This window comes from Pleurodeles waltl, unplaced genomic scaffold (genome assembly GCF_031143425.1).
Source record: "Pleurodeles waltl isolate 20211129_DDA unplaced genomic scaffold, aPleWal1.hap1.20221129 scaffold_67, whole genome shotgun sequence".
Classification (NCBI taxonomy): Eukaryota; Metazoa; Chordata; class Amphibia; order Caudata; family Salamandridae; genus Pleurodeles; species Pleurodeles waltl.
In genome coordinates, this window is record NW_027150384.1 from 3,248,777 (window position 1) to 3,258,798 (window position 10,022).

At 48.5% G+C, this 10,022-nt stretch overlaps 4 non-coding genes across 4 annotated transcripts; all 4 read left to right on the plus strand.

Moving 5' to 3' along the window:
• Positions 1–5,136: 5,136 nt before the first annotated feature.
• TRNAY-GUA (transfer RNA tyrosine (anticodon GUA)) lies at positions 5,137–5,222 on the plus strand. Its single transcript is given in 2 exon segments — positions 5,137–5,173; positions 5,187–5,222. It is a non-coding gene; the product is annotated as a tRNA-Tyr (tRNA).
• Positions 5,223–6,149: 927 nt separating this feature from the next.
• Positions 6,150–6,221, plus strand: TRNAA-UGC (transfer RNA alanine (anticodon UGC)). The gene has a single exon. It is a non-coding gene; the product is annotated as a tRNA-Ala (tRNA).
• A 2,259-nt stretch (positions 6,222–8,480) lies between these two features.
• TRNAY-GUA (transfer RNA tyrosine (anticodon GUA)) lies at positions 8,481–8,566 on the plus strand. The gene is given in 2 exon segments: positions 8,481–8,517; positions 8,531–8,566. It is a non-coding gene; the product is annotated as a tRNA-Tyr (tRNA).
• Positions 8,567–9,251: 685 nt separating this feature from the next.
• On the plus strand, positions 9,252–9,323 carry TRNAA-UGC (transfer RNA alanine (anticodon UGC)). Its single transcript has one exon. It is a non-coding gene; the product is annotated as a tRNA-Ala (tRNA).
• The last annotated feature ends 699 nt before the right edge of the window (positions 9,324–10,022 follow it).

Sequence of the window (10,022 nt, forward strand, 5' to 3'; positions counted from 1 at the left end):
GTTTGTAATAAAACAGTTTAAACACGAAATCATTTGACCAATCAGCTGCACGAAGAATATCTTCCAACCTAGAACCCAAAATAAAAGCTTTTGAAGCCATGGCTCCCCTGGTGGAATGTGCACCATACACAGATACATTGATGCCTGCATACCCCAATGGACCCAACGAGCCAAGGTAGCAACTGACACTGGGTGAAAAGGCTTCTGAATTGCAATCAGAAAAGGACCTAAGGGATCATTTCTATAACTAGCAGTATGTTCTTCATACACTTTTAAACACTTGACCACACAAAGATTATCGTTGTGTGGAAATGCCAGATAATCAACAGATGTAGATATACATTTAGTCTGCCTGGAAATAAGAAAGTCCGCTGGAGTCCATCAGGAACTGAGAGCTCCAATCTGCCACAGGGTTGTCCTTCCCCAGAAGGAATTCCACCAGCATCATAATCTTTTGCGACAGGCAAAAGTGCCAGAACTCCCTGGCAGTGGTCACCAACAGGCGTGACTTGGTCCCTCCCAGACGGTTGCTGTAACGAACCCCTGACACATTGTCCATCCTCAAAAGGATGCAACAGTTGCTCTTGATAGTGGAGTGGGACCTGATGGTGAAGGAGCCTGCTAAGAGCTCCAGGCTATTGATGGGGAGCCGTAATTCCTCGGACGATCACCTACCATCTGTCGAAAATTGTCCACATCTCGCTCCCCAGACCCACCAGCTAGCATTGATTTCTGTCACCACCTCCGAAGAGGCTCCGAAGATGGCTGTGCCATTCCAGGCCTCCATGTGGGAGAGCCACCAATGGAACTCCTCCTGGGCTTTGAGAGATAAGGGGATCAGGTGATTGTAAGAAAGACCCTGTTGAAGATAATGAATCTTTAATCTCTGTAAGGCCCTGTAATGCAAAGGCCCCGGAAATACTGCCTAAATAGAGGAAGCAAGTAACCCCACAATACGAGCCAGGGACCTCAAAGAGACCGCCTGATTTGACAGTGTCACCCTCAACTCTCTCTTGATCGACTTCATTTTCTGCAGAGGGATCAGCAGCTGGACCTTGACCGAGTCCACCTGAAACCCCAAAAACTCCTGTTGTTGGGAAGAGATCATGGAAGATTTTTTGAGATTGATCACTAAGCCCGGATTTTGCAATAAAGATACTGTCCACAACAGATGATTTAGCAGAAGAGATTGGTCCTGTGCTAAAAGAATCATATCGTCGAGGTGATGCCGCACAGGTGTTCCACAACCGTTTCACAAATGTTTGTTGAAAACCCATGGGGCTGAAGATAGGTCAAATGGGAGAGTCAGATATTCGTACCATTTGTCTCTCCAGTGGAATTGCAGAAACTTCCGGTGGGAAGGAGCAATGGTAACCATTAAATAAGCAATCTTGAGATCGAGATGGACCATCCAATATCTCTCCTGGAGGAGATCTCTCAACAGGTGGATACCCTCCATCTTGAAATGGCGGTAAACCACAAAAGGATTGAAATTCCTGAGGTTGAGGACCAACCTCTGACCGCCTCCTTTCTTTTGCATTAGAAAAACATTGCTGCAGAAACCATTTGGGTGTTAAAGGTGAGGGCGGTAGCCTGTTTTGCTAGCAGTTCTCGAATTTTGCAGTCGATAAAGGAGCTGTCTTGTTGGGAAAAAAGGAGAGGGGGGGATTTAGTTGATGAAGGGTAGCAGTTAACTCTATGGCATAACCTTGAACTCTGTTTAACAACCAGACATCTGAGGAAATGTTGACCTAATTGTGAATAAAGTGCGTGAGTCGGCCCCCCAAAGGAAGAGAAGGAAAAAAAGGGTTTGTTACTTGTGGGGGAGCTTTCAATGGCTCTCTAACCTCTGCCAGAGCCCCAGAAGCTGCAGCCTCGTGCACCTCCAGCTCTGGGATGGTAGAAACCTGCTTGTGCTGGATCTTGAGAATATCCTCTGCACCTTGGATGGGTTCCTCTCAAAGGACTTTGTTGATAGCCCCAGCCGGTCGGGCGTCCTCAAAAACGACCAGCCCTTCCAAAAAGGGGATTGAACATACGCTTGAGGGATGATTGGGACTTGTCTAACTAAGTGAAAGTGCTCACGAATTTCTCAATGTTTTTTATGAAGTGATCATTAAACAACTACCCCTCGGCAACAGGACCTGCTTCGGCAGGCGCAAAGTCAACAAGTTGAGGGTCAATGCGAAGTAAGACAGATGTAAGTCTTTCAGAGGCCAGGGCACAGTTCGCATTGCCGAAGAAACAGATGGCTCATTGTGTCCATCCGGCCAGCACATCTGAGTGAATGGATGCTCCTGTTTCCTTGGCTTGAAGTGCCAGCTCTAGAATCTTGGCCAATGGGCCAGAAACATCCAGGAGCTTGTCCTGACATGTCCTTATGGCCCTATCTATACCCTTCTTAGGGCCAACAAAGTACAACAAAGTACTTTTTAAGGAAAGTCACCATGTTGCCCTCAGTTTCAGGGGTGACAGCCATCTTATGAGAGAGGTCAGGTCAAGGGCATTCGGATTTTAATCTGGATCTCACCTCATTCTCATGTATTCTGCCACTTCTGGGGCCGGAGCCCAGTCAGAGGGTTCAAAAGTGAAGTGGGAAGGGGTGGAAGGGGAGGGGGAATGTATGCATTTCTTGGATCGTTTATGAGTCTTACTGGATTCTTGTGAAGAAGCTGAAGAGTCGGAATCAGAATCCGAAGGTGGGGAGGAGAACAGAGGGATAGTCTTTTTAGGGGCAGAATATGCTGTTTACGTATGTTCGGGGAGAGACGGCTGGGACAGTTTGGCCAGGGTTTTAGAAGGAGTGGAAGAGAGATCCCCAGGAGGGAGAGGGGACTATAGGCCCTGAAATCTCATCCAGACGTTTGGATAAAGGCTGAAGTGCTGAGGAAATCGTCTTATCTAGTGATTTTTTAACAGAGGAGTCTATTACTTGTTCCATGCAGGGGTCAAATAATAATCTTCATCTTCATAAGAGCCATATAGCTCAAGGCCCTGCTGATAGGACTCATAGTCAGACATAGTAGTGGCAAATTCCACCAAATACAGTCCCAAAGGGAAAGCAAGGGTCCTCCAACTCTGAATCAAGATAACTCAGGGGTGCAAGAGTTAAATACAGAATGAACTAATCCAAATATGGCAGCCCCAGCCTTCTTTAGGTCCGGGACGTCGGTGGGAGTGAAGCTGGACACAGACAGAAGAGGAATGGTTCCAAAAATTACTATATAATCTCGAGGGATTAAATGGCTATGAAAATGTCCCTGTTATGCAGACAAACTGATCCTCTGCGGTGTTCTACGTGAAGGAAATCCCTTGTTATTGCAGCCCGGGGAGAGGCATCTTGCCGCATGTAGAGAGGTCGGCCGAGCGTGTGGAGCGTCACGGTTGCCCCTCCCGGAAACAGCATGCACATGTAGCCCAATTGGGCTACGCTGCGCGTCTTCACACTGTGGCGGGCCTAGGAAAGCCAAGCAGTGAGCTGCCTGGACAGGAAAGGTCCAGCTGAAAAGAGCAGACGGTGCTACGGGGCTGAGGGAGCCTGAAGCCAAAAGCGGGGAGAGGTAAGAAGAGGGGTTCGGAAAAAGGTGTATCGAGAAACTAGACTCAACACGCACTTGCTTAGAAACTGAAAAGCCTTGACCCAAGGGGTCGTGAGACAAAAGTGGTGTGTTGCTGCGCAGAAAATCAAACAAACCGGCAAGTATGAATATCGTGATACAAAGTAACTCTCATGTAATGACCATAAAACTAAATAGAGAGGCACTGAGCTTGACTGCGGAGTAGCAAAGAAAGAGGAAGTCAGATGGTGCCTCTCTATGTTCTAGACCAGAAGTCTTCAATCTAGGGGTTAGAACCCCCAGGGGGGCCATGGAGACATGGGCAGGGGGTCGCGTATTCCCCCGGCCTCACTTCTTCCCATCATTAAAATGCCTCAGCTGAACTTTGATTTACTGAGTCTCCTGTGCTGTGAAATAAAGACACACAGACAGCTAAAAACGCTTTTGTGCCAGTGTTCACAACCCAAGTATAAAATAATGCCTTACATATTCAAATTGCTTTCTGTCACAGGCTGTGACCTTGTGGCACTAAAAATACTCAAGTCACTATTCTCCACTGCACCGACCAAGATTTAATTCTGTTGCTGACTGGTTACACACAGACCTCTGCGGTGCATTAACTAATAAAGGTTTCCTAATGCACTACAGGGCATTTCCCAATGAGTAACAACTTTCTTTTATTTATTTATCATTTAAGCTGGCTGTCATTTTATATGTACCTGATGGTGAAAGACTAAAAAAACGTACAGAATATTTTGGGGTTTATTTATGAGAAGGTTGCGCTACTGGAGCATCACTTTTTTTATGCTCCAGCGACACAGGCCCGTCAATCATATGTATGAGGTGACGCAAAGCCACCCTGCATGGCTTTGAATGGCCTCATAGATATGGAGTAAGACAAGGCAGCGCAAGTCCTTGCGTTGCCTTACTTTGCGTCAAGAAGGCGTTCCATGGGCGTTGTGGTGGGTGGTCCCATGCAACACCCATGAATTTTTACGCTACCTTAGATATGCAAAATCAGGTAAACTGGAGCAGTTTATGATTGTCAATGATGAGGAGTACCAGGTTCTAGAAATTTGTGTTAGAGGGGGTCCTTTCATTTAAAACATTTTGAGAGGGGGTCCCGGCATCAAAAGGTTTAGACCTCTGTTGTAGACTGTGTTGGGCTACTATTGGTGGGTCATATGAGAGGCGTGGTTAAAGCCTCATGGTTTATAGTGTGTTTTCTGTTTTTACTGTTTTCTTATTGGCTGCTGTTTATGGAGCAGTAAAGATTGAGAAGCCTAATTGGATCCTGGTCCTGACACAGAATTGCTTTTCGTTTACAAATGTGGCTGTTCTCAATGTAGACTGCTGCTTTAAGTCTTTTGTACCCAATTGTATGGGGACCTTACAGAGCTTTAAATTGTGGAGCATTAACTGCTTGTAGTTACAGCACCTGTAAGCACCCGAAGAGCTCTCAAGCACTTGCTCGGTAAACTATGTGCTCATGGGCGGGGGGGAGTAAATACAAGGTTTTCATATTCCCGCGGTGTCACTGCACGCGGTAAAGAGAGGGGTCCGCGGTAGCTTTCCAGCGCCTTCGATAGCTCAGTTGGTAGAGCGGAGGACTGTAGTGGAAAAGCTGATATCCTTAGGTCGCTGGTTCAAATCCGGCTCGAAGGACATTTTTTTTTTATTGCTTCTACCGTCTTTCTTATACTGTGAGACCATTATCAACCCGGCACATTCTAAGGTTTCTCATTAATTACCCGCTAAGGTGCGTGTGTAACTACCCCCCTCCTCCCCGGGCAGCTCGTGGTTAGTGGGGGGAGTGCACGAGAGGAGGGCGGGGGATGGTGGGCAGAAGAGGGGGTGCAGAGAGTGAGTGCAGGAGGGGGTGCAGAGAGTGAGTGCAGGAGGGGGTGCAGAGAGTGAGTGCAGGAGGGGGTGCAGAGAGTGAGTGCAGGAGGGGGTTGCAGAGAGTGAGTGCAGGAGGGGGTGCAGAGAGTGAGTGCAGGAGGGGGTGCAGAGAGTGAGTGCAGGAGGGGGTGCAGAGAGTGAGTGCAGGGGGGGTTGCAGAGAGTGAGTGCAGGAGGGGGTGCAGAGAGTGAGTGCAGGAGGGGGTTGCAGAGAGTGAGTGCAGGAGGGGGTGCAGAGAGTGAGTGCAAGAGGGGGTGCAGAGAGTGAGTGCAGGAGGGGGTGCAGAGAGTGAGTGCAGGAGGGGGTGCAGAGAGTGAGTGCAGGAGGGGGTTGCAGAGAGTGAGTGCAGGAGGGGGTTGCAGAGAGTGAGTGCAGGAGGGGGTGCAGAGAGTGAGTGCAGGAGGGGGTGCAGAGAGTGAGTGCAGGAGGGGGGGCTTGGAAGTAACGGGGACCTCTGTCCCCCCTGTCCCTCGGCTGGCACGGTGCGAGGCTCCCCGGAGCCTGGGCGGGCAGAAGGTGTGGAGCAGGAGCCGGAGGCAGCGGCGGATGGGGAAGGAGAGAGAGTGTGTGTGGGAAGCGGTGCGGGGGACGCGCCTCGGGGGTCCGGCCAGAAAACCAGGAGCGGAAAGAAATACCGAGACACCCTGTGCACTGAGCTGAGAATAACACCGACTCCCACATCCTGCACCAGGGGATGTAGCTCAGTGGTAGAGCGCATGCTTTGCATATATGAGGCCCCGGGTTCAATCCCCGGCATCTCCATTAGCATTTTTATTGTCAATTTTGAGCATCAATGCATGTAACTTTAATTCTGTCTTTCGCAAAATGTGAAATTATCTTTCAGTGTTAGTGAGAGAGCGGTGCATGCAGTGGACACAAAGAACAACCCGCAAAGTGCTTTGCATCCTTCTGTGGTGATTTACAGCCAGCGCTTGAAATGGGAAAATGTAAGGGTAGGTACTCGGCACCACAGTACCTGCTTGTTTCTGAGAAGTGCCGGTACTCTCCAATTAAAAGTATTATGTTTTTCTTGAGAAGTGCAGGGCTCTCCCTCTCAAAATAAAAAAGTGCCAGGCTCCAGTTGCAGAGTACCGGCCAATTTAAAGCACTGTTGTTGGAAATGGCCTTTTTTCCATGGTTATTCCCAAACTCTGGTTACTCTCTTTCACTGGGGCTTTTCTGAGAAAATAAAAGATGAACTGGTACATTCGCCCGTTGCAGAAACAATGGCAGCGTTAATGGATCAGGCCCTGTCCATTGAACACCGACTCCATGAACTCAGATATGAAAGGCTGAGGGCACTGGTTCAGCAAACCCCAGCAACGACTTCTCTCAGAGATCTAAAGACTGACACTCCTGTTCCCGAGAATCCTTCATCTTCAGGAGAGGAGCCTATGCAAATTGGGCTAGCTTGCGAAGCTTTGTCTGTGGTAGAACGAGAACATAGAAGCAGGCAGGGATAATGTATGTGCTGCATCTCTTCTGGTCATCTAATCCCCATTTGTCCCACAAGTCTACAGAAAGTTCAGGGAAATTCTAGATCCTGTCCTCTGTCAGAAGGGGGAGAATGGGAAAGTCAGGAAACCCTTGTACTTGTTCCTCCAGAGAACTGGTTACTCCCCTGTTCCTCTTGGCCATACTTCTGGAACTTCCTAATGGACAGAATGAAAAGGTGTTGGCCTTATTTGTTGTACCTGGCTCAAACATGGCCACAAGAATGGCAAATATCCCAAGTCCCCAAGCAATCCCCTGATGAGGTCCATGCAGTAGATAGAAAGCATTGATCTCTGGACCTGGTAAAGAGATGACCACTCCCTTAAGGTTGGCCTTTGGAAAACATCAAGAGATCCTATCTTTTGACCTCATCACCTCTCCTAACCACATTATGATCTTAGGACTTCCTTGGCTGACCAGCCACAATAGACTTGAACCATATTCTTGTTTTTCCAAATTTGTCATCAATTTTGTTACGTCACAGAAGACTGATGGGCTCCTAAGGAAACTTCCAGGACCAAGGGAACTGAATGTGGTACCATTAGCGGCATACAGGAAGCTCCAGTTCATTCAGAAAACTAAGGAATTCTCCGTACCTCCTCACCATTAATTTGATTGCTCTATTCCCCTCTAACCTGATGCCACTGTTCTGTTTGGAAGAATATCTTCACTTTCTGAAATCAAAAAGGAGACCCTAAGGCAATATCTAAATAAAAAACAAGCCTTCCTGCCAGGCTGCCTGCTGGCCTGAAAGAAATGCAAGTATTGGCTTTAACTGATGGAGCCACTGGAGTTTCCTGAATACACAGACTGATAGTTTTGGAGTGGTATTGCAAGGGAGTTACTAGCTGAGCTGTCAAGTGTGTGCTTTTAAAGGACTGTTATATATATATATAAAAACTGCATTATGTACAGTCTGAACTTGCTAAAATCTACATTTTGGAATCACCATTTTATCTTAACTGCTTTTGCACATTTTGTAGCAGTCTTTGTTATAGTGTGTATAATGCAAGTTTAAAATAATGGCTGACATATTCACAGTGCTTTCTGTCAGAGGCTGGGACATCGTGGCAGTAAAAATATTTTAACTAAATTTATTTTACATTTAAGCTGCATGTTATTTTATATGTAGATACCTGAAGGTGAAAGACCCAAAAACGAACAGGAGGTTTCAAATTTTTTTCACACCCGGGCACCCACACTCACTGAACGCACCTTAATGGTCGCAGCATCACTGTTCTCATATTTTTTTCAATGCACTTTGACCCCTGTTTGAATCACAAGCCATTGTTTTCAGATGTGTTTATTCAATTGTATCATAAGAAGTGAAGGACTACAACTCCCAAAATGCATTAGTTTGGTGAATGAAAGTAAAGTCCATGCCCGAGTGTGTGTGTTAGTAGTTCTGGGGTCATCTGGTGTTCAATTCATTTTCTAAAACACAGATCTGCATCTCCATTGCTTCCGCAGGATCACCAGGTGTGCGTGAATGAGTACAAAACATGAGGCACCCGTGATCACCGTGTACCTTCGATAGCTCAGTTGGTAGAGCGGAGGACTGTAGTGGTGAAGCTGATATCCTTAGGTCGCTGGTTCAAATCCGGCTCGAAGGACATTTTTTTCTTTCTTTTTATTGTTTTTTTGCTTCTACCGTCTTTCTTATACTGTGAGACCATTATCAACCCGGCACATTCTAAGGTTTCTCATTAATTACCCGGTAAGGTGCGTGTGTAACTTCCCCCCTCCTCCCCGGGCAGCTCGTGGTTGGGGGGAGTGCACGAGAGGAGGGCGGGGGATGGTGGGCAGAAGAGGGGGTGCAGAGAGTGAGTGCAGGAGGGGGTGCAGAGAGTGAGTGCAGGAGGGGGTGCAGAGAGTGAGTGCAGGAGGGGGCGCAGAGAGTGAGTGCAGGAGGGGGTGCAGAGAGTGAGTGCAGGAGGGGGTGCAGAGAGTGAGTGCAGGAGGGGGCGCAGAGAGTGAGTGCAGGAGGGGGTGCAGAGAGTGAGTGCAGGAGGGGGTGCAGAGAGTGAGTGCAGGAGGGGGGGCTTGGAAGTAACGGGGACCTCTGTCCCCCCTGTCCCTCGGCTGGCACGGTGCGAGGCTCCCCGGAGCCTGGGCGGGCAGAAGGTGTGGAGCAGGAGCCGGAGGCAGCGGCGGATGGGGAAGGAGAGGGAGTGTGTGTGGGAAGCGGTGCGGGGGACGCGCCTCGGGGGTCCGGCCAGAAAACCAGGAGCGGAAGGAAATACCGAGACACCCTGTGCACTGACCTGAGAATAACACCGACTCCCACATCCTGCACCAGGGGATGTAGCTCAGTGGTAGAGCGCATGCTTTGCATGTATGAGGCCCCGGGTTCAATCCCCGGCATCTCCAGTTGCCTTTTTTTTTTTTTTTTTTTAATAAAAAAATACATAGAAGCTTAGAATAAGTATACATACTTTACCTGCCGTATAATGTGGCGCGGTCTTTTCAGTGTTGGAGAGGGGGCGGCGCACGCGGTAGAGTCCCATCGAACAGCCCTCGAAATGCTTTCACTTGAAACATGTACGTACCAGGCCTGTAACGCGCCATGACGCAGCTGTGCGGCTGACGTCGCCCCCTCCACTGAGGGACACTTCCTGGTCTCCCCCCCTGAATTACATTATAAACTAGGAAGAGGGAAGAGAACACAGGGATTCACGTGGGATGGAAAAGTGGGTGCGTCCGGAAGGGGTGCGGCTTAAACACATAAACTAAGGGGCATATTTATGGGGATTTGGCACAGGGCATAGTCACCGTGCTGCGCTGCCCGGTGTCAAAGCGAAAGGGCAGGAATGTGCGGTATCTATGGCAGAAGGCGCATTTCTTCTTTCCCCCCTGCGGCGCCCTTTAGGAAGGCATTTTCCTCTTTCTTTGTGTGCAGCAGAAAGCATCACATGCAGCACACTTAGAAACACAAGAAAGCAAGGATAAATAGTGATATTTCTACTCATCGTGCCTCCCCTGGAGAGGCGTAAGGTTTTTGCACATCCCCAGGTTTACAAGGTCTTGTAAATCTGGGGATGCAACAGAATCCATGGGCGTTACATGATA